Source organism: Myxine glutinosa, chromosome 10 (genome assembly GCF_964187855.1).
Source record: "Myxine glutinosa chromosome 10, kmMyxGlut1.1, whole genome shotgun sequence".
NCBI lineage: Eukaryota > Metazoa > Chordata > Myxini > Myxiniformes > Myxinidae > Myxine > Myxine glutinosa.
In genome coordinates this window covers 113,722,980-113,745,726 of record NC_136270.1, presented here as the reverse complement: position 1 = coordinate 113,745,726, position 22,747 = coordinate 113,722,980, and the positions used below count along the sequence as shown (strand labels likewise).

At 39.6% G+C, this 22,747-nt stretch overlaps 4 non-coding genes across 4 annotated transcripts; all 4 read right to left on the bottom strand.

Moving 5' to 3' along the window:
• Positions 1-501: 501 nt before the first annotated feature.
• Positions 502-574, bottom strand: TRNAK-UUU (transfer RNA lysine (anticodon UUU)). The gene has a single exon. It is a non-coding gene; the product is annotated as a tRNA-Lys (tRNA).
• Positions 575-3,696: 3,122 nt separating this feature from the next.
• Positions 3,697-3,769, bottom strand: TRNAK-UUU (transfer RNA lysine (anticodon UUU)). Its single transcript has one exon. It is a non-coding gene; the product is annotated as a tRNA-Lys (tRNA).
• Positions 3,770-7,342: 3,573 nt separating this feature from the next.
• On the bottom strand, positions 7,343-7,415 carry TRNAK-CUU (transfer RNA lysine (anticodon CUU)). Its single transcript has one exon. It is a non-coding gene; the product is annotated as a tRNA-Lys (tRNA).
• Positions 7,416-14,272: 6,857 nt separating this feature from the next.
• Positions 14,273-14,372, bottom strand: TRNAK-UUU (transfer RNA lysine (anticodon UUU)). The gene is made up of 2 exons: positions 14,336-14,372; positions 14,273-14,308 (listed from the first exon to the last, which is right to left on the bottom strand). It is a non-coding gene; the product is annotated as a tRNA-Lys (tRNA).
• Between the last annotated feature and the right edge of the window lie 8,375 nt (positions 14,373-22,747).

Genomic DNA, 22,747 nt, shown 5'->3' with positions numbered 1-22,747 from the left:
TTGTTCTCTTTCTCTTCCGTTTTTAAGAAGAAATATTTACCTCCTTTCCGATGGTACCAAACTCCTGCCCTGCCTTCACCACAATACTCCTCCACTCCCATCTGTCCTCAGAAACGATTGACTTTTAGTTGTAATGTGAGTATATTACCTGGAAGAAGCAATTCGACACACCTTCCTAATAATTGTGAGCACACAAAGCACAACATCGCAACTTGTCTTTGGTCTTTCAGAAAAAAGTAATAAAAACGACACATTTAATAGTGATGAGAATGAATACCTTGCAATGAGGAATCCTCAACATGAAACGACACCATTGTAGACACATCGAGCCTGCGCAATGGTTGCCAGCCGATGGCTGTTTTGTTCGTGCTTTCTTATTTTTTAACGTATTTCGTCAAATTGGGAAGCAGCATGGAAATTTTTAAAGTCTTTCCCTCCCAGACTCGGTGAAAACTTCCCATGCAGCACAACATCGACTCCATTAAAAATATGTAAAAAGTTCGCCCGAACAGGGACTTGAACCCTGGACCCTCAGATTAAAAGTCTGATGCTCTACCGACTGAGCTATCCAGGCTCTTAAACTTGTTGGTGTTTAGGAACATTTATCTTATTCAGTCTTGTATTTGCTGATCGAGCACTGAAGTTGGGTAATCTCTGCTGATGGATCGAATGATTTGTACATTCTTTCCGAAATGAATTCTCAATCGAATATAACGGTTTTCCGAGACAGAAATGATGAGACACAAATTATCTAACATATTCTGTGTCAAACAATGAAAAGTCCTATTTAGGGCAAATAAAAAGCATTAACGAGGGGTGTTTTTTCAACCGAATTGGGAACTTCATCTTGCTTCGATAAGTTGGTGTTGTTACTTCAATAAGTTGGTGATGTTACGTCCATAAGTTGGTGGTATGTTACTTCGATAAGTTGGTGATATGTTACCTCGATCAGTTGGTGATATGTTACTTTGATCAGTTGGTGATATGTTACTTCGATAAGTTGGTGATATGTTACCTCGATCAGTTGGTGATATGTTACTTCGATCAGTTGGTGATATGTTACTTCGATAAGTTGGTGATATGTTACTTCGATAAGTTGGTGATATGTTACTTCGATAAGTTGGTGATATGTTACTTCGATCAGTTGGTGATATGTTACTTCGATCAGTTGGTGATATGTTACTTCGATAAGTTGGTGATATGTTACCTCGATCAGTTGGTGATATGTTACTTCGATCAGTTGGTGATATGTTACTTCGATAAGTTGGTGATATGTTACTTCGATAAGTTGGTGATATGTTACTTCGATAAGTTGGTGATATGTTACTTCGATAAGTTGGTGATATGTTATTACGATAAGTTGGTAATATGTTACTTCGATAAGTTGGTGATGTTACTTCGATAAGTTGGTGATATGTTGCTTCAATAAGTTGGTGATATGTTACCTCGATCAGTTGGTGATATGTTACCTCGATCAGTTGGTGATATGTTACTTCGATAAGTTGGTGATATGTTACTTCGATAATTTAGTGATATGTTACTTCGATAAGTTGGTGATATGTTACTTCGATAATTTAGTGATATGTTACTTCGATCAGTTGGTGATATGTTACTTCGATAATTTAGTGATATGTTACTTCGATCAGTTGGTGATATGTTACTTCGATAAGTTGGTGATATTGTTGCGGATATGGGATTTGGCCTCCATATCCGCTTGTAAATATTCCCCTATTTCCCCAATACTCCCCAACTATCCCCAATCCCCCATTCCCTAGTCCCATAGTCTGTAAACAACACTCTGTAGAACCGACCTTCCCCTTTTTCCCCCATTAACTGTCGTGCCCAGGTTCACCGCATCTCACGTAGACAACTATAGGACCTCTTGCTAGTTATTCTTAGTCTATGTCAGTTAAGGACTCGTTTCCATTAATTCTGACTCTTCGTTGCACCAGAATGTGATTGTATGGCACCAGTAGTGGGTTTAGGACCTCCCCATACCTCCTCCCATCTTCCTCATGAAACAACAACAACAACAACAACAACTACAACAACAGCGCGGGGAGTGTGCATCCTCACACCGGCTTGGTTAGCCGCCATTGCCCATGTGCGCCGACGGGGTTACCACGAAGGGGCTGACTGTCGGCCCCTCGTCAAGGGCGGAGCCCGGTAACCCCCCGCACCCAATAAGAAGCAACGGGCCGATTCCATCTGGGGCGGAGCTAACGAGCCGAGGGCGTGTCACTCCCCGCTGGATATACGCAGCGACTTACCGGACGTGACGTCAGATGCGCCCCGAGCTTGAAGTAAAGAGAACCAGTCGCCACCTCCGAGCGCTGAGAGACCTCCCGCATCTCTGGACCGGACCGGGTCGATTCTGCCCCTGAGCCAAGGTGCACCTTGAGCCTCGACTACCTGCCCTTCCTTGCCATCAATCCCGGTGTGAGTCAGTCTTGTCCCGTTTATCTGTCGTCTGTCGGGGCTACTATAAGACCGTATTTAAGTGCCTACCTTCCTATGCTGTCTCTCTCGTCCTTGTAATCTAACGTTCCGAAATATTATAACCTCCTCCGGAGGTCTTGAGAACTGTACCCCTCGTGTCGTGTCATTTTAACCCAGCCGTTGTGTCCTTTCCTCAATTGATCTAGCGTAGCGCGACTCGGCCAACGTTCGAGTATAATCGGGTAAACTGTGCAGACGCGGTCATACCAAACCGCTCGGTAAACCAACATCCACAACCGCGTCTGTAACAATATGTTACTTCGATCAGTTGGTGATATGTTACTTCGATAAGTTGGTGATATGTTACCTCGATCAGTTGGTGATATGTTACCTCGATCAGTTGGTGATATGTTACTTCGATAAGTTGGTGATATGTTACTTCGATAAGTTGGTGATATGTTACTTCGATAAGTTGGTGATATGTTACTTCGATAATTTAGTGATGTTACTTCGATAAGTTGGTGATATGTTTCTTCAATAAGTTGGTGATATGTTACTTCAATAAGTTGGTGATATGTTACTTTAATAAGTTGGTGATATGTCACTTCAATAAGTTGGTGATATGTTACTTTAATAAGTTGGTGATATGTTACTTCAATAAGTTGGTGATATGTTACTTCAATAAGTTGGTGATATGTTACTTCAATAAGTTGGTGATATGTTACTTTAATCAGTTGGTTTTGTTACTTCATTCTTATTGTTCTCTTTCTCTTCCCTTTTTAAGAAGAAATATTTACTTCCTGTCCGATGGTACCAAACTCCTGCCCTGCCTTCACCACAATACTCCTTCACTCCCATCTATCCTCAGAAACGATTAACTTTTCGTTGTAATGTGAGAATATTACCTGGAAAAAGAAATTCGACACAACTTCCTAATAATTGTGAACACACAAAGCACAACATCGCAACTTGTCTTTGGTCTTTAAGAAAAAAGTAATAAAAACGACGCATTTAATGGAGATGAGAATGAATACCTTGCAATGAGGAATCCTCAACATGAGACGACACCATTGTAGACACATCGAGCCTGCGCAATGGTTGCCAGCCGATGGCTGTTTTGTTCGTGCTTTCTTTTTTTTAACGTATTTCGTCAAATTGGGAAGCAGCATGGAAATTTTTAAAGTCTTTCCCTCCCAGACTCGGTGAAAACTTCCCATGCAGCACAACATCGACTCCATTAAAAATATGTAAAAAGTTCGCCCGAACAGGGACTTGAACCCTGGACCCTCAGATTAAAAGTCTGATGCTCTACCGACTGAGCTATCCAGGCTCTTAAACTTGTTGGTGTTTAGGAACATTTATCTTATTCAGTCTTGTATTTGCTGATCGAGCACTGAAGTTGGGTGATCTCTGCTGATGGATCGAATGATTTGTACATTCTTTCCGAAATGAATTCTCAATCGAATATAACGGTTTTCCGAGACAGAAATGATGAGACACAAATTATGTGACATATTCTGTGTCGAACAATGAAAAGTTCTATTAAGGGCAAATGGAAAGCATTAACGAGGGGTTTTTTAAAAACTAATTGAGAACTTCATCTTGCTTCGACAAGTTGGTGTTGTTACTTCGATAAGTTGCAGATGTTACTTCAAAAAGTTGGTGATATGATACTTCGATAAGTTGGTGATATGTTACTTCAATAAGTTGGTGATATGTTATTTCGATAAGTTGCAGATGTTACTTCAAAAAGTTGGTGATATGATACTTCGATAAGTTGGTGATATGTTACTTCAATAAGTTGGTGATATGATACTTCGATAAGTTGGTGATATGTTACTTCAATAAATTGGTGATATGTTACTTCAATAAGTTGGTGATATGATTCTTCGATAAGTTGGTGATATGTTTCTTCGATAAGTTGGTGATATGTTACTTCGATAAGTTGGTGATATGTTACTTCGATAAGTTGGTGATATGTTACTTCAATAAGTTGGTGATATGTTATTTCGATAAGTTGCAGATGTTACTTCAAAAAGTTGGTGATATGATACTTCGATAAGTTGGTGATATGTTACTTCAATAAGTTGGTGATATGATACTTCGATAAGTTGGTGATATGTTACTTCAATAAATTGGTGATATGTTACTTCAATAAGTTGGTGATATGATACTTCGATAAGTTGGTGATATGTTTCTTCGATAAGTTGGTGATATGTTACTTCAATAAGTTGGTGATATGATACTTCGATAAGTTGGTGATATGTTTCTTCGATAAGTTGGTGATATGTTACTTCAATAAGTTGGTGATATGTTACTTCGATACGTTGGTGATATGTTACTTCAATAAGTTGGTGATATGTTACTTCGATAAGTTGGTGATATGATACTTCGATAAGTTGGTGATATGTTACTTCAATAAGTTGGTGATATGATACTTCGATAAGTTGGTGATATGTTACTTCGATAAATTGGTGATATGTTACTTCATTAAGTTGGTGATATGATACTTCGATAAGTTGGTGATATGTTTCTTCGATAATGTGGTGATATGTTTCTTCGATAAGTTGGTGATATGTTACTTCAATAAGTTGGTGAATGATACTTCGATAAGTTGGTGATATGTTACTTCGATTAGTTGGTGATATGTTACTTCGATACGTTGGTGATATGTTACTTCAATAAGTTGGTGATATTGTTGTGGTTTTTAGAACCTTCACTTTGTAAAATAATAATTCTTGTAAATATCCCCGTTTGTAAAGGTCGCACCCTAGCTAGGCCATGTGCAACACGTAGCAAACCATAGATTCTTCTTTAGTTATTTCATTCGCATGTGTTTTAGTTAAGGATCTGTTCCCAATAGTTGAATCTACGTTGCATTAATCAAATAAGATAGGCCCCTTCAATTTCCCCAATCATCTCCCGCTCTTCAAAGTGCAGTAGCGGTAGGGCAGCGTTCACTGCCCCTTGTCTTGGTTTGATTGCTGGCCCCAATCTGCCATTACGCACACGGTAATCTGAAGGAAAAAGGGGGTGGATTGGTTCGAGTGCCAGGAACGAGGCGTGGCCTGTCAATGTCTCATCAAGAGGTGGAGCCAGCGAGCCCTCGCCGGCCAACCAGGGCCGAGGTGAGCCGACCGGTAGGCGTGTCCTAGGAGCCGGCGGCTGGATACAGCAACCCCCTATAAAAGCGGCGGCGAGGGACTGCTTCGAGAGATGAGTGCGAAGGTCCGAAGTGCAAGGTAACAGAGGAGAACATGCTGAATCGTAAGGCAGGAGAGTGGGTCCGTTGTCGACGACAATCCCGCCATATATTCACATTGTCCGACCGCGTGAAACCATACGTGCAGGTGCCGCCGGGTTTTGCCTCAAGCCCGGAGCGTGGACCGGAGTGTGGACTGGAGCGGACCTCGACGCTGTGCATCTGCCCGGACCTTCCTACCCTGCCATCAGCTTGGACCTTCTTCCCCTTCCAGCCATTCCTTCCTGCCATTCCCTGTTCGTGTCAGTCTGTTTGTTCTGTTTGGGCGTTGGTAATATAAGACTGTTTTGAGGCTGCCCTGTGTAACTGCTTCTTCCTCTCCTTGTAAATGCCCTTCTTTCATTTCCTCTTTTCGATAGTTAATAAATCTGTTTGTTCTTCCTTCACCCTTCTCATTGTTTTGCTTCCTCTCATCCGATCGTCATTGTCTTTTCCCCATTGAATATTGGTGGCACGATTAGAACCGCTCAGAATCGGGTTAGTCTATTTGCTAACGGCTCGGATCGTGGGTTGCTAAACCGCTCGGCAATTACCATCACATCCGCGGTTCGAGCAGAAATATCGTCCTGCTTTGCGGAGAGGTTGGCGAAGGTATCTGGGACTCCATTGACCAGTCACCCTGGTCAACCTCAACCCGGCAAAGGAGCGCGATATCTTCGAGGACTCGGACGGCCAGCTTAAAAGATGAGGGGATTGGACCCCCCTCGGTAAGGGGAGCGCCGAAACCGAGATCCATAACAATATGTAACTTCGATAAGTTCGTGATATGTTACTTCAATAAGTTGGTGATATGTTACTTCGATAAGTTGGTGATATGATTCTTCGATAAGTTGGTGATATGTTACTTCAATAAGTTGGTGATATGTTACTTCGATAAGTTGGTGATATGTTACTTCAATAAGTTGGTGATATGTTACTTCGATAAGTTGGTGATGTGTTACTTCGATAAGTTGGTGATGAGATATGTTACTTCAATAAGTTGGTGATATGTTACTTCGATAAGTTAGTGATATGTTACTTCGATAAGTTAGTGATGTTACTTCGATAAGTTGGTGATTTGTTACTTTGATAAGTTGGAAATATTACTTTGATAAGTTGGTAATGCAACTTCGATAAGTTGGTTCTGTTACTTCATTCTTATTGTTCTCTTTCTCTTCCGTTTTTAAGAAGAAATATTTACCTCCTTTCCGATGGTACCAAACTCCTGCCCTGCCTTCACCACAATACTCCTCCACTCCCATCTGTCCTCAGAAACGCTTGACTTTTAGTTGTAATGTGAGTATATTACCTGGAAGAAGCAATTCGACACACCTTCCTAATAATTGTGAGCACACAAAGCACAACATCGCAACTTGTCTTTGGTCTTTCAGAAAAAAGTAATAAAAACGACACATTTAATAGTGATGAGAATGAATACCTTGCAATGAGGAATCCTCAACATGAAACGACACCATTGTAGACACATCGAGCCTGCGCAATGGTTGCCAGCCGATGGCTGTTTTGTTCGTGCTTTCTTATTTTTTAACGTATTTCGTCAAATTGGGAAGCAGCATGGAAATTTTTAAAGTCTTTCCCTCCCAGACTCGGTGAAAACTTCCCATGCAGCACAACATCGACTCCATTAAAAATATGTAAAAAGTTCGCCCGAACAGGGACTTGAACCCTGGACCCTCAGATTAAAAGTCTGATGCTCTACCGACTGAGCTATCCAGGCTCTTAAACTTGTTGGTGTTTAGGAACATTTATCTTATTCAGTCTTGTATTTGCTGATCGAGCACTGAAGTTGGGTAATCTCTGCTGATGGATCGAATGATTTGTACATTCTTTCCGAAATGAATTCTCAATCGAATATAACGGTTTTCCGAGACAGAAATGATGAGACACAAATTATCTAACATATTCTGTGTCAAACAATGAAAAGTCCTATTTAGGGCAAATAAAAAGCATTAACGAGGGGTGTTTTTTCAACCGAATTGGGAACTTCATCTTGCTTCGATAAGTTGGTGTTGTTACTTCAATAAGTTGGTGATGTTACGTCCATAAGTTGGTGGTATGTTACTTCGATAAGTTGGTGATATGACTTCGATAAGTTGGTGATATGTTACCTCGATCAGTTGGTGATATGTTACTTTGATCAGTTGGTGATATGTTACTTCGATAAGTTGGTGATATGTTACCTCGATCAGTTGGTGATATGTTACTTCGATCAGTTGGTGATATGTTACTTCGATAAGTTGGTGATATGTTACTTCGATAAGTTGGTGATATGTTACTTCGATAAGTTGGTGATATGTTACTTCGATCAGTTGGTGATATGTTACTTCGATCAGTTGGTGATATGTTACTTCGATAAGTTGGTGACATGTTACCTCGATCAGTTGGTGATATGTTACTTCGATCAGTTGGTGATATGTTACTTCGATAAGTTGGTGATATGTTACTTCGATAAGTTGGTGATATGTTACTTCGATAAGTTGGTGATATGTTACTTCGATAAGTTGGTGATATGTTATTTCGATAAGTTGGTGATATGTTACTTCGATAAGTTGGTGATGTTACTTCGATAAGTTGGTGATATGTTGCTTCAATAAGTTGGTGATATGTTACCTCGATCAGTTGGTGATATGTTACCTCGATCAGTTGGTGATATGTTACTTCGATAAGTTGGTGATATGTTACTTCGATAATTTAGTGATATGTTACTTCGATAAGTTGGTGATATGTTACTTCGATAATTTAGTGATATGTTACTTCGATCAGTTGGTGATATGTTACTTCGATAATTTAGTGATATGTTACTTCGATCAGTTGGTGATATGTTACTTCGATAAGTTGGTGATATTGTTGCGGATATGGGATTTGGCCTCCATATCCGCTTGTAAATATTCCCCTATTTCCCCAATACTCCCCAACTATCCCCAATCCCCCATTCCCTAGTCCCATAGTCTGTAAACAACACTCTGTAGAACCGACCTTCCCCTTTTTCCCCCATTAACTGTCGTGCCCAGGTTCACCGCATCTCACGTAGACAACTATAGGACCTCTTGCTAGTTATTCTTAGTCTATGTCAGTTAAGGATTCGTTTCCATTAATTCTGACTCTTCGTTGCACCAGAATGTGATTGTATGGCACCAGTAGTGAGTTTAGGACCTCCCCATACCTCCTCCCATCTTCCTCATGAAACAACAACAACAACAACAACTACAACAACAGCGCGCGGGGAGTGTGCATCCTCACACCGGCTTGGTTAGCCGCCATTGCACATGTGCGCCGACGGGGTTACCACGAAGGGGCTGACTGTCGGCCCCTCATCAAGGGCGGAGCCCGGTAACCCCCCGCACCCAATAAGAAGCAACGGGCCGATTCCATCTGGGGCGGAGCTAACGAGCCGAGGGCGTGTCACTCCCCGCTGGATATACGCAGCGACTAACCGGACGTGACGTCAGATGCGCCCCGAGCTTGAAGTAAAGAGAACCAGTCGCCACCTCCGAGCGCTGAGAGACCTCCCGCATCTCTGGACCGGACCGGGTCGATTCTGCCCCTGAGCCAAGGTGCACCTTGAGCCTCGACTACCTGCCCTTCCTTGCCATCAATCCCGGTGTGAGTCAGTCTTGTCCCGTTTATCTGTCGTCTGTCGGGGCTACTATAAGACCGTATTTAAGTGCCTACCTTCCTATGCTGTCTCTCTCGTCCTTGTAATCTAACGTTCCGAAATATTATAACCTCCTCCGGAGGTCTTGAGAACTGTACCCCTGGTGTCGTGTCATTTTAACCCAGCCGTTGTGTCCTTTCCTCAATTGATCTAGCGTAGCGCGACTCGGCCAACGTTCGAGTATAATCGGGTAAACTGTGCAGACGCGGTCATACCAAACCGCTCGGTAAACCAACATCCACAACCGCGTCTGTAACAATATGTTACTTCGATCAGTTGGTGATATGTTACTTCGATAAGTTGGTGATATGTTACCTCGATCAGTTGGTGATATGTTACCTCGATCAGTTGGTGATATGTTACTTCGATAAGTTGGTGATATGTTACTTCGATAAGTTGGTGATATGTTACTTCGATAAGTTGGTGATATGTTACTTCGATAATTTAGTGATGTTACTTCGATAAGTTGGTGATATGTTTCTTCAATAAGTTGGTGATATGTTACTTCAATAAGTTGGTGATATGTTACTTTAATAAGTTGGTGATATGTCACTTCAATAAGTTGGTGATATGTTACTTTAATAAGTTGGTGATATGTTACTTCAATAAGTTGGTGATATGTTACTTCAATAAGTTGGTGATATGTTACTTCAATAAGTTGGTGATATGTTACTTTAATCAGTTGGTTTTGTTACTTCATTCTTATTGTTCTCTTTCTCTTCCCTTTTTAAGAAGAAATATTTACTTCCTGTCCGATGGTACCAAACTCCTGCCCTGCCTTCACCACAATACTCCTCCACTCCCATCTATCCTCAGAAACGATTAACTTTTCGTTGTTATGTGAGAATATTACCTGGAAAAAGAAATTCGACACAACTTCCTAATAATTGTGAACACACAAAGCACAACATCGCAACTTGTCTTTGGTCTTTAAGAAAAAAGTAATAAAAACGACGCATTTAATGGAGATGAGAATGAATACCTTGCAATGAGGAATCCTCAACATGAGACGACACCATTGTAGACACATCGAGCCTGCGCAATGGTTGCCAGCCGATGGCTGTTTTGTTCGTGCTTTCTTTTTTTTAACGTATTTCGTCAAATTGGGAAGCAGCATGGAAATTTTTAAAGTCTTTCCCTCCCAGACTCGGTGAAAACTTCCCATGCAGCACAACATCGACTCCATTAAAAATATGTAAAAAGTTCGCCCGAGCAGGGACCCTAACCCTAACCCTCAGATTAAAAGTCTGATGCTCTACCGACTAAAAGTCTGATGCTCTACCGACTGAGCTATCCGGGCTCTTAAACTTGTTGGTGTTTAGGAACATTTATCTTATTCAGTCTTGTATTTGCTGATCGAGCACTGAAGTTGGGTGATCTCTGCTGATGGATCGAATGATTTGTACATTCTTTCCGAAATGAATTCTCAATCGAATATAACGGTTTTCCGAGACAGAAATGATGAGACACAAATTATGTGACATATTCTGTGTCGAACAATGAAAAGTTCTATTAAGGGCAAATGGAAAGCATTAACGAGGGTTTTTTTTAAAACTAATTGGGAACTTCATCTTGCTTCGACAAGTTGGTGTTGTTACTTCGATAAGTTGCAGATGTTACTTCAAAAAGTTGGTGATATGATACTTCGATAAGTTGGTGATATGTTACTTCAATAAGTTGGTGATATGTTATTTCGATAAGTTGCAGATGTTACTTCAAAAAGTTGGTGATATGATACTTCGATAAGTTGGTGATATGTTACTTCAATAAGTTGGTGATATGATACTTCGATAAGTTGGTGATATGTTACTTCAATAAATTGGTGATATGTTACTTCAATAAGTTGGTGATATGATTCTTCGATAAGTTGGTGATATGTTTCTTCGATAAGTTGGTGATATGTTACTTCGATAAGTTGGTGATATGTTACTTCGATAAGTTGGTGATATGTTACTTCAATAAGTTGGTGATATGTTATTTCGATAAGTTGCAGATGTTACTTCAAAAAGTTGGTGATATGATACTTCGATAAGTTGGTGATATGTTACTTCAATAAGTTGGTGATATGATACTTCGATAAGTTGGTGATATGTTACTTCAATAAATTGGTGATATGTTACTTCAATAAGTTGGTGATATGATACTTCGATAAGTTGGTGATATGTTTCTTCGATAAGTTGGTGATATGTTACTTCAATAAGTTGGTGATATGATACTTCGATAAGTTGGTGATATGTTTCTTCGATAAGTTGGTGATATGTTACTTCAATAAGTTGGTGAATGATACTTCGATAAGTTGGTGATATGTTACTTCGATAAGTTGGTGATATGTTACTTCGATACGTTGGTGATATGTTACTTCAATAAGTTGGTGATATGTTACTTCGATAAGTTGGTGATATGATACTTCGATAAGTTGGTGATATGTTACTTCAATAAGTTGGTGATATGATACTTCGATAAGTTGGTGATATGTTACTTCGATAAATTGGTGATATGTTACTTCATTAAGTTGGTGATATGATACTTCGATAAGTTGGTGATATGTTTCTTCGATAAGTTGGTGATATGTTTCTTCGATAAGTTGGTGATATGTTACTTCAATAAGTTGGTGAATGATACTTCGATAAGTTGGTGATATGTTACTTCGATTAGTTGGTGATATGTTACTTCGATACGTTGGTGATATGTTACTTCAATAAGTTGGTGATATTGTTGTGGTTTTTAGAACCTTCACTTTGTAAAATAATAATTCTTGTAAATATCCCCGTTTGTAAAGGTCGCACCCTAGCTAGGCCATGTGCAACACGTAGCAAACCATAGATTCTTCTTTAGTTATTTCATTCGTATGTGTTTTAGTTAAGGATCTGTTCCCAATAGTTGAATCTACGTTGCATTAATCAAATAAGATAGGCCCCTTCAATTTCCCCAATCATCTCCCGCTCTTCAAAGTGCAGTAGCGGTAGGGCAGCGTTCACTGCCCCTTGTCTTGGTTTGATTGCTGGCCCCAATCCGCCATTACGCACACGGTAATCTGAAGGAAAAAGGGGGTGGATTGGTTCGAGCGCCAGGAACGAGGCGTGGCCTGTCAATGTCTCATCAAGAGGTGGAGCCAGCGAGCCCTCGCCGGCCAACCAGGGCCGAGGTGAGCCGACCGGTAGGCGTGTCCTAGGAGCCGGCGGCTGGATACAGCAACCCCCTATAAAAGCGGCGGCGAGGGACTGCTTCGAGAGATGAGTGCGAAGGTCTGAAGTGCAAGGTAACAGAGGAGAACATGCTGAATCGTAAGGCAGGAGAGTGGGTCCGTTGTCGACGACAATCCCGCCATATATTCACATTGTCCGACCGCGTGAAACCATACGTGCAGGTGCCGCCGGGTTTTGCCTCAAGCCCGGAGCGTGGACCGGAGTGTGGACTGGAGCGGACCTCGACGCTGTGCATCTGCCCGGACCTTCCTACCCTGCCATCAGCTTGGACCTTCTTCCCCTTCCAGCCATTCCTTCCTGCCATTCCCTGTTCGTGTCAGTCTGTTTGTTCTGTTTGGGCGTTGGTAATATAAGACTGTTTTGAGGCTGCCCTGTGTAACTGCTTCTTCCTCTCCTTGTAAATGCCCTTCTTTCATTTCCTCTTTGAGATAGTTAATAAATCTGTTTGTTCTTCCTTCACCCTTCTCATTCTTTTGCTTCCTCTCATCCGATCGTCATTGTCTTTTCCCCATTGAATATTGGTGGCACGATTAGAACCGCTCAGAATCGGGTTAGTCTATTTGCTAACGGCTCGGATCGTGGGTTGCTAAACCGCTCGGCAATTACCATCACATCCGCGGTTCGAGCAGAAATATCGTCCTGCTTTGCGGAGAGGTTGGCGAAGGTATCTGGGACTCCATTGACCAGTCACCCTGGTCAACCTCAACCCCGCAAAGGAGCGCGATATCTTCGAGGACTCGGACGGCCAGCTTAAAAGATGAGGGGATTGGACCCCCCTCGGTAAGGGGAGCGCCGAAACCGAGATCCGTAACAATATGTAACTTCGATAAGTTCGTGATATGTTACTTCAATAAGTTGGTGATATGTTACTTCGATAAGTTGGTGATATGATTCTTCGATAAGTTGGTGATATGTTACTTCAATAAGTTGGTGATATGTTACTTCGATAAGTTGGTGATATGTTACTTCAATAAGTTGGTGATATGTTACTTCGATAAGTTGGTGATGTGTTACTTCGATAAGTTGGTGATGAGATATGTTACTTCAATAAGTTGGTGATATGTTACTTCGATAAGTTAGTGATATGTTACTTCGATAAGTTAGTGATGTTACTTCGATAAGTTGGTGATTTGTTACTTTGATAAGTTGGAAATATTACTTTGATAAGTTGGTAATGCAACTTCGATAAGTTGGTTCTGTTACTTCATTCTTATTGTTCTCTTTCTCTTCCGTTTTTAAGAAGAAATATTTACCTCCTTTCCGATGGTACCAAACTCCTGCCCTGCCTTCACCACAATACTCCTCCACTCCCATCTGTCCTCAGAAACGATTGACTTTTAGTTGTAATGTGAGTATATTACCTGGAAGAAGCAATTCGACACACCTTCCTAATAATTGTGAGCACACAAAGCACAACATCGCAACTTGTCTTTGGTCTTTCAGAAAAAAGTAATAAAAACGACACATTTAATAGTGATGAGAATGAATACCTTGCAATGAGTGATCCTCAACATGAAACGACACCATTGTAGACACATCGAGCCTGCGCAATGGTTGCCAGCCGATGGCTGTTTTGTTCGTGCTTTCTTTTTTTTAACGTATTTCGTCAAATTGGGAAGCAGCATGGAAATTTTTAAAGTCTTTCCCTCCCAGACTCGGTGAAAACTTCCCATGCAGCACAACATCGACTCCATTAAAAATATGTAAAAAGTTCGCCCGAAGAGGGACTTGAACCCTGGACCCTCAGATTAAAAGTCTGATGCTCTACCGACTGAGTAAAAGTCTGATGCTCTACCGACTGAGCTATCCGGGCTCTTAAACTTGTTGGTGTTTAGGAACATTTATCTTATTCAGTCTTGTATTTGCTGATCGAGCACTGAAGTTGGGTAATCTCTGCTGATGGATCGAATGATTTGTACATTCTTTCCGAAATGAATTCTCAATCGAATATAACGGTTTTCCGAGACAGAAATGATGAGACACAAATTATCTAACATATTCTGTGTCAAACAATGAAAAGTCCTATTTCGGGCAAATAAAAAGCATTAACGAGGGGTTTTTTTTCAACCGAATTGGGAACTTCATCTTGCTTCGAAAAGTTGGTGTTGTTACTTCAATAAGTTGGTGATGTTACGTCCATAAGTTGGTGGTATGTTACTTCGATAAGTTGGTGATATGACTTCGATAAGTTGGTGATGGGTTGCTTCGATAAGTTGGTGATATGTTACGTCCATAAGTTGGTGGTATGTTACTTCGATAATTTGGTGATATTACTTCGATAAGTTGGTGATGTGTTACTTCGATAAGTTCGTGATGTGTTACTTCAATAAGTTGGTGATATGTTGCTTCGATAAGTTCGTGATGTTACGTCCATAAGTTGGTGGTATGTTACTTCGATAATTTAGTGATATTACTTCGATAAGTTGATGATGGGTTACTTCGATAATTTGGTGATATTACTTCGATAAGTTGGTGATATTACTTCGATAAGTTGGTGATGGGTTACTTCGATAAGTTGGTGATATGTTACGTCCATAAGTTGGTGGTATGTTACTTCGATAATTTGGTGATATTACTTCGATAAGTTGTTGAAGTGTTCCTTCGACAAGTTGGTGAAATGTTACTTCAATAAGTTGGTGATATGTTACTTCGATAAGTTGTTGATCTATGTTACTTCAATAAGTTGGCAATTTTACTTCGATAAATTGGTGACGTTACTTCAATAAGTTGGAAATATTACTTCAATAAGTAGGAAATATTACTTTGATAAGTTGGAAATATTACTTTGATAAGTTGGAAATATTAATTTGATAAGTTAGAAATATTACTTTGATAAGTTGGAAATATTACTTTGATAAGTTGGAAATATTACTTTGATAAGTTGGAAATATTACTTTGATAAGTTGGAAATATTACTTTGATAAGTTGGAAATATTACTTTGATAAGTTGGAAATATTACTTTGATAAGATAGAAATATTACTTTGATAAATTGGAAATATTACTTTGATAGGTTGGAAATATTACTTTGCTAAGTTGGAAATATTACTTTTATAAGTTGGAAATATTACTTTGATAAGTTGGAGATATTACTTCGATAAGTTGGAAATATTACTTTGATAAGTTGGAGATATTACTTCGATAAGTTGGAAATATTACTTCAATAAGTTGGAAATATTACTTTGATAAGTTGGAAATATTACTTTGATAAGTTGGAAATATTACTTTGATAAGTTGGAAATATTACTTCGATAAGTTGGTAATATTACTTCAATAAGTTGGAAATATTACATTGATAAGTTGGAAATATTACTTCAATAAGTTGGAAATATTACATTGATAAGTTGGAAATATTACTTTGATAAGTTGGAAATATTACTTTGATAAGTTGGAAATATTACTTTGATAAGTTGGAAATATTACTTTGATAAGTTGGAAATATTACTTTGATAAGTTGGAAATATTACTTTGATAAGTTGGAAATATTACTTTGATAAGTTGGAAATATTACTTTGATAAGTTGGAAATATTACTTTGATAAGCTGGAAATATTACTTCAATAAGTTGGAAATATTACTTTGATAAGTTGGAAATATTACTTCGATAAGTTGGAAATCTCTATATATAAAGGAGGACTGTCTGTGTGTGTATATGTGTGTGTGTCTGTCTGGATGTCCGCTTAAAACTCAAGAACTACACATCGGAGAAAAGTTTTGGACACAGATTCGGAATCAGCATAAAATCCCGGTGGTTTTAGGCTACGTTTTATTTTAATATCAATTGTTTAAAAAAACCGCGCCAGCTGCAATTCCATGTTTGAGGCGGCGATAAACGTTCGGGGTGTATTGCAATGGTTTGTCGGGTTTGGCTGTGGGTCCAGAATAGCTCCCATTTCCTTATGTTCTTCCACTTTTATTTTGATTCTTCTGTTACAACGCCTTCCTTATCTACCTTATATCCCCCCGACGAGGCCTCTACATAATTTCATGCGGCAGAATTTCGTGCATTTTGAGTGAAAGAAGTGAGACGAAGTTGTAGGAGGAAGAAGAGGGCGGTCACTTTCGAGGCCTCGATCGTGAGTGGAAATGGCGGGAATTGCGTTTGTATCGCAAAGTAAAGGATCTGCATTCATTTCTGAACTTGCATTGGTGGATTGTTATACATCTGCATTATTTTTCATAAAAAAACTTTATGTTGAACTTGAAGGCTCCAAGCACGGAACTCCTCCTCCACTCCCCGACCTCCCCTCATCCTGCTTCCAGGCCCTGGGCTCCTCTGGTTTTGCCGATTGTGAGAGTCCAAAGCTTTTTAGCTCCAGTCAGAGCTGACTCGGTGCTGCAAAGTCTGCCATTTCAATCGTTGTGGGACGAGTCGGGTGTTGTGGGACGGGTCGGGTGTTGTGGGACGGGTCGGGTGTTGTGGGACGGGTCGGGTGTTGTGGGACGGGTCGGGTGTTGTGGGACGGGTCGGGTGTTGTGGGACGGGTCTGGTGTTGTGGGACGGGTCGGGTACTGTGGGACGGGTCGGGTGCTGTGGGACGGGTCGGGTGCTGTGGGACGGGTCGGGTGCTGTGGGACGGGTCGGGTGCTGTGGGACGGGTCGGGTGCTGTGGGATGGGTCGGGTGCTGTGGGACGGGTCGGGTGTTGTGGGACGGGTCGGGTGTTGTGGGACGGGTCGGGTGTTGTGGGACTGGTCGGGTGTTGTGGGACTGGTCGGGTGTTGTGGGACTGGTCGGGTGTTGTGGGACGTGTCGGGTGTTGTGGGACTGGTCGGGTATTGTGGGACTGGTCGGGTACTGTGGGACGGGTCGGGTACTGTGGGACGGGTCGGGTACTGTGGGACGGGTCGGGTACTGTGGGACGGGTCGGGTACTGTGGGACGGGTCGGGTACTGTGGGACGGGTCGGGTACGTGGGACGGGTCGGGTACGTGGGACGGGTCGGGTGTTGTGGGACGGGTCGGGTGTTGTGGGACGGGTCGGGTGTTGTGGGACGGGTCGGGTGTTGTGGGTCGGGTGTTGTGGGTCGGGTGTTGTGGGACGGGTCGGGTGTTGTGGGGCGGGTCGGGTGTTGTGGGGCGGGTCGGGTGTTGTGGGACTGGTCGGGTGTTGTGGGACTGGTCGGGTGTTGTGGGACGGGTCGGGTATTGTGGGACGGGTCGGGTACTGTGGGACGGGTCGGGTACTGTGGGACGGGTCGGGTACTGTGGGACGGGTCGGGTACTGTGGGACGGGTCGGGTACTGTGGGACGGGTCGGGTACTGTGGGATGGGTCGGGTACTGTGGGACGGGTCGGGTACTGTGGGACGGGTCGGGTACTGTGGGACGGCTCGGGTACTGTGGGACAGGTTGGGTATTGTGGGACGGGTGATGTTGAAGCGATCGTCAGAACGATGTTGTTTCGAGACCAGAATCCCGCTCGGTTGACAGTCACACTGCCAAAGTCACACTGCCCCAAAGTTAACCAGAAATGTTGTATACCAAGAGGTTTTGAGAAATTGAAAATTGACAAAACGTCATGTAGGAAATGTACTGTGATATTGCTCTAAAATATACATGTTCTTTTCATCATATATTTGTATTATTCTTATTCAACCCGGGCGAAGCCGTGTACCTCAGCTAGTATCTATATAAATAAAGGAGGAGTGTCTGTGTGTCTGTCTGGATGTCCGCTTATAACTCAAGAACTACACATCGGAGAAAAGTTTTGGACACAGATTCGGAATCAGCATAAAATTCCGGTGGTTATAGGCTACTCTGTATTTTAATATCAATGGTTTAAAAAACCGGGCCAGCTGCAATTCCATGCTGTAGTTTGTGGCGGCGCTATTGCCCCTTTCCGATCCCATGACGCATTGCGGTTCCGATTCGCGATAAGGTCTATGCGCTATCAACGACACTTTTCCACCTTTTCCATACCTTTTAATCAGATTTACCTTATCATCCATCGTAACCACATTACGCTTGGAAACACTAGCATTATCCTTCTTCGGACCCATGGCTAACACAGACACAGTAAAGGAATACTGTACATCGCCTCTGTTTTGAATGAGAATCAGCGGTTGCGCGTACGTACAGTATACTGTACGTACATATTTATATATTTTTAATGTGCTTTTTATTGTATTTTAAATTGTTTTTTAGCTTCTTTTATTGTTAATTTATGTACTATTTTATTTATTTTAAATATATTTTTAAGGAAAACAAATGTTTTCACGTCCGTAGGAGTGACGTAATGTCGCACATAATGACGTTCGCTGCCCGGTCATGAAAGAAATTATGATTCTCTTGACAAAGTTACATGAAGATCAGGCAGTAAACCTCCCAACTGAGTTTCTCAACAGTCGTCAGCCTCAAGGACTCCCAACACACAGGTTGATTCTCAAGGTGGGAGCACCAATCATGCTTCTAAGGAATCTTGATCCACCAAAGCTGTGTAATGGAACACGATTGACAATCCAGCAAATGGTGCCGCATGTCCAAGAGGCAACCATCCTCTCAGGACAATACAGAGGAGAGAAAGTATTCATTCCAAGGATACCACTTACTCCACCTGACCTTCCATTCTCCTTCAAGAGGATTCAGTTCCCCATCAGGCTATGTTTTGCTATGTCTATCAACAGGGCGCAGGGGCAATCAATGAAGGTTGTAGGCCTGAACTTCACAGAACAAGTGTTTGCCCATGGCCAGCTGTACATGGGCTGCTAGAGGGTTGGAAAACCAAGCAATCTTTATGTCTTGGCACCAAGTAAGAAAACCAGAAATGTTGTATACCCAGAGGTTTTGAGAAATTGAAAATTGAAAAAACTTCATGTAGGAAATGTACTGTGATATTGCTCTAAAATATACATGTTCTTTTCATCATATATTTGTCTTATTCTTATTCAACCCGGGCAAAGCCGGGTACCTCAGCTAGTTACTTCAATAAGTTGGAAATATTACTTTGATAAGTTGGAAATATTACTTTGATAAGTTGGAAATATTACTTTGATAAGTTGGAAATATTACTTTGATAAGTTGGAAATAATACTTTGATAAGTTGGAAATATTACTTTGATAAGTTGGAAATATTACTTTGATAAGTTGGAAATATTACTTTGATAAGTTGGAAATATTACTTTGATAAGGTGGAAATATTACTTTGATAAGTTGGAAATATTACTTTGATAAGTTGGAAATATTACTTTGATAAGTTGGAAATATTACTTTGATATGTTGGAAATATTACTTTGATAAGTTGGAAATATTACTTTGATAAGTTGGAAATATTACTTTGATAAGTTGGAAATATTACTTTGATAAGTTGGCAATATTACTTTGATAAGTTGGAAATATTACTTTGATAAGTTGGAAATATTACTTTGATAAGTTGGAAATATTACTTTGATAAGTTGGAAATATTACTTTGATAAGTTGGAAATATTACTTTGATAAGTTGGAAATATTACTTTGATAAGTTGGAAATATTACTTTGATTAGTTGGAAATATTACTTTGATAAGTTGGAAATATTACTTTGATATGTTGGAAATATTACTTTGATAAGTTGGAAATATTACTTTGATAAGTAGGAAATATTACTTTGATAAGTTGGAAATATTACTTTGATAGGTTGGAAATATTACTTTGATAAGTTGGAAATATTACTTTGATAAGTTGGAAATAATACTTTGATAAGTAGGAAATATTACTTTGATAAGTTGGAAATATTACTTTGATATGTTGGAAATATTACTTTGATAAGTTGGAAATATTACTTTGATAAGTTGGAAATATTACTTTGATATGTTGGAAATATTACTTTGATAAGTTGGAAATATTACTTTGATAAGTAGGAAATATTACTTTGATAAGTTGGAAATATTACTTTGATAGGTTGGAAATATTACTTTGATAGGTTGGAAATATTACTTTGATAAGTTGGAAATATTACTTTGATAAGTTGGAAATATTACTTTGATAAGTTGGAAATATTACTTTGATAAGTAGGAAATATTACTTTGATAAGTTGGAAATATTACTTTGATAGGTTGGAAATATTACTTTGATAAGTTGGAAATATTACTTTGATATGTTGGAAATATTACTTTGATAAGTTGGAAATATTACTTTGATAAGTAGGAAATATTACTTTGATAAGTTGGAAATATTACTTTGATAGGTTGGAAATATTACTTTGATAAGTTGGAAATATTACTTTGATAAGTTGGAAATAATACTTTGATAAGTTGGAAATATTACTTTGATAAGTTGGAAATATTACTTTGATAAGTAGGAAATATTACTTTGATAAGTTGGAAATATTACTTTGATAAGTTGGAAATATTACTTTGATAAGTTGGAAATATTACTTTGATAAGTTGGAAATATTACTTTGATAAGTTGGAAATATTACTTTGATAAGTTGGAAATATTACTTTGATAAGTTGGAAATATTACTTTGATAAGTTGGAAATATTACTTTGATAAGTTGGCAATATTACTTTGATAAGTTGGAAATATTACTTTGATAAGTCGGAAATATTACTTTGATAAGTTGGAAATATTACTTTGATAAGTTGGAAATATTACTTTGATAAGTTGGAAATATTACTTTGATAAGTTGGAAATATTACTTTGATAAGTTGGAAATATTACTTTGATAAGTTGGAAATATTACTTTGATTAGTTGGAAATATTACTTTGATAAGTTGGAAATATTACTTTGATATGTTGGAAATATTACTTTGATAAGTTGGAAATATTACTTTGATAAGTAGGAAATATTACTTTGATAATTTGGAAATATTACTTTGATAAGTTGGAAATATTACTTTGATAAGTTGGAAATATTACTTTGATAAGTTGGCAATATTACTTTGATAAGTTGGAAATATTACTTTGATAAGTTGGAAATATTACTTTGATAAGTTGGAAATATTACTTTGATAAGTTGGAAATATTACTTTGATAAGTTGGAAATATTACTTTGATAAGTTGGAAATATTGCTTTGATAAGTTGGAAATATTACTTTGATAAGTTGGAAATATTTCTTTGATAAGTTGGAAATATTACTTTGATAAGTTGGAAATATTACTTTGATAAGTTGGAAATATTACTTTGATAAGTTGGAAATATTGCTTTGATAAGTTGGAAATATTGCTTTGATAAGTTGGAAATATTACTTTGATAAGTTGGTAATATTACTTTGATAAGTTGGAAATATTACTTTGATAAGTTGGAAATATTGCTTTGATAAGTTGGAAATATTACTTTGATAAGTTGGAAATATTACTTTGATAAGTTGGAAATATTACTTTGATAAGTTGGAAATATTACTTTGATAAGTTGGAAATATTACTTTGATAAGTTGGAAATATTACTTTGATAAGTTGGAAATATTACTTTGATAAGTTGGAAATATTGCTTTGATAAGTTGGAAATATTACTTTGATAAGTTGGAAATATTACTTTGATAAGTTGGTAATGTCACCGATAAGTTGGGTCATGTTACTTCAAGAAGCTGGTTCTGTTACTTCATTCTTATTCTTCGCTTCCTCTTTCCTTTATAAGAGGTGAGGTCCGATGGTACCAAACTCCTGCCCTACCTTGACCACAATACTCCTCCACTACCATCTGTCCTCAGCAAACTCTCTCCACCCAACAAGCACCTCCACCTTACTCGTATCTCTTCACACAATCCTCCCATCTCAACCATTGTCTCCCTCTTTTCCTCCTACATTGTTTCCTCAACCTATCCGCTCTCTTTGCCATTCTCTCTTCCCCCATCCACACCAAATGTCCAGCCCATCTCAGCCGGCACCAATCTCACCATCAAGCTCACCTGCACACCAATCTCCTTCCTCAGTTCATCCGTTCTCCTTATATCCACCCTCTTCACTCCTCCTGGTCCAGTTGTTCTTGCAAACCTGCAGCCTTTGTTGTTGTTGTTGTTGTTGTTGTTGTTTCTGTCAGAGCCACAGTCTGCAGACCACCAGCGTTACACAGGACATCAGAACCTTTTCTTTCAATATCCTTAAAATCTGTCTGTCTGCCATTACACACTCCACCCTCCTCCAATCCTCCATGCATTCCCACCACCTAAATCCTCCTCCACACTGGGAGGCCTCTGGGAGGCCTCTGACTTACCTTCCCAGGTCACTGTTCCACCCAGATACTCAAAACTATTTCCTTGTCTGATCTCCTTCCCCT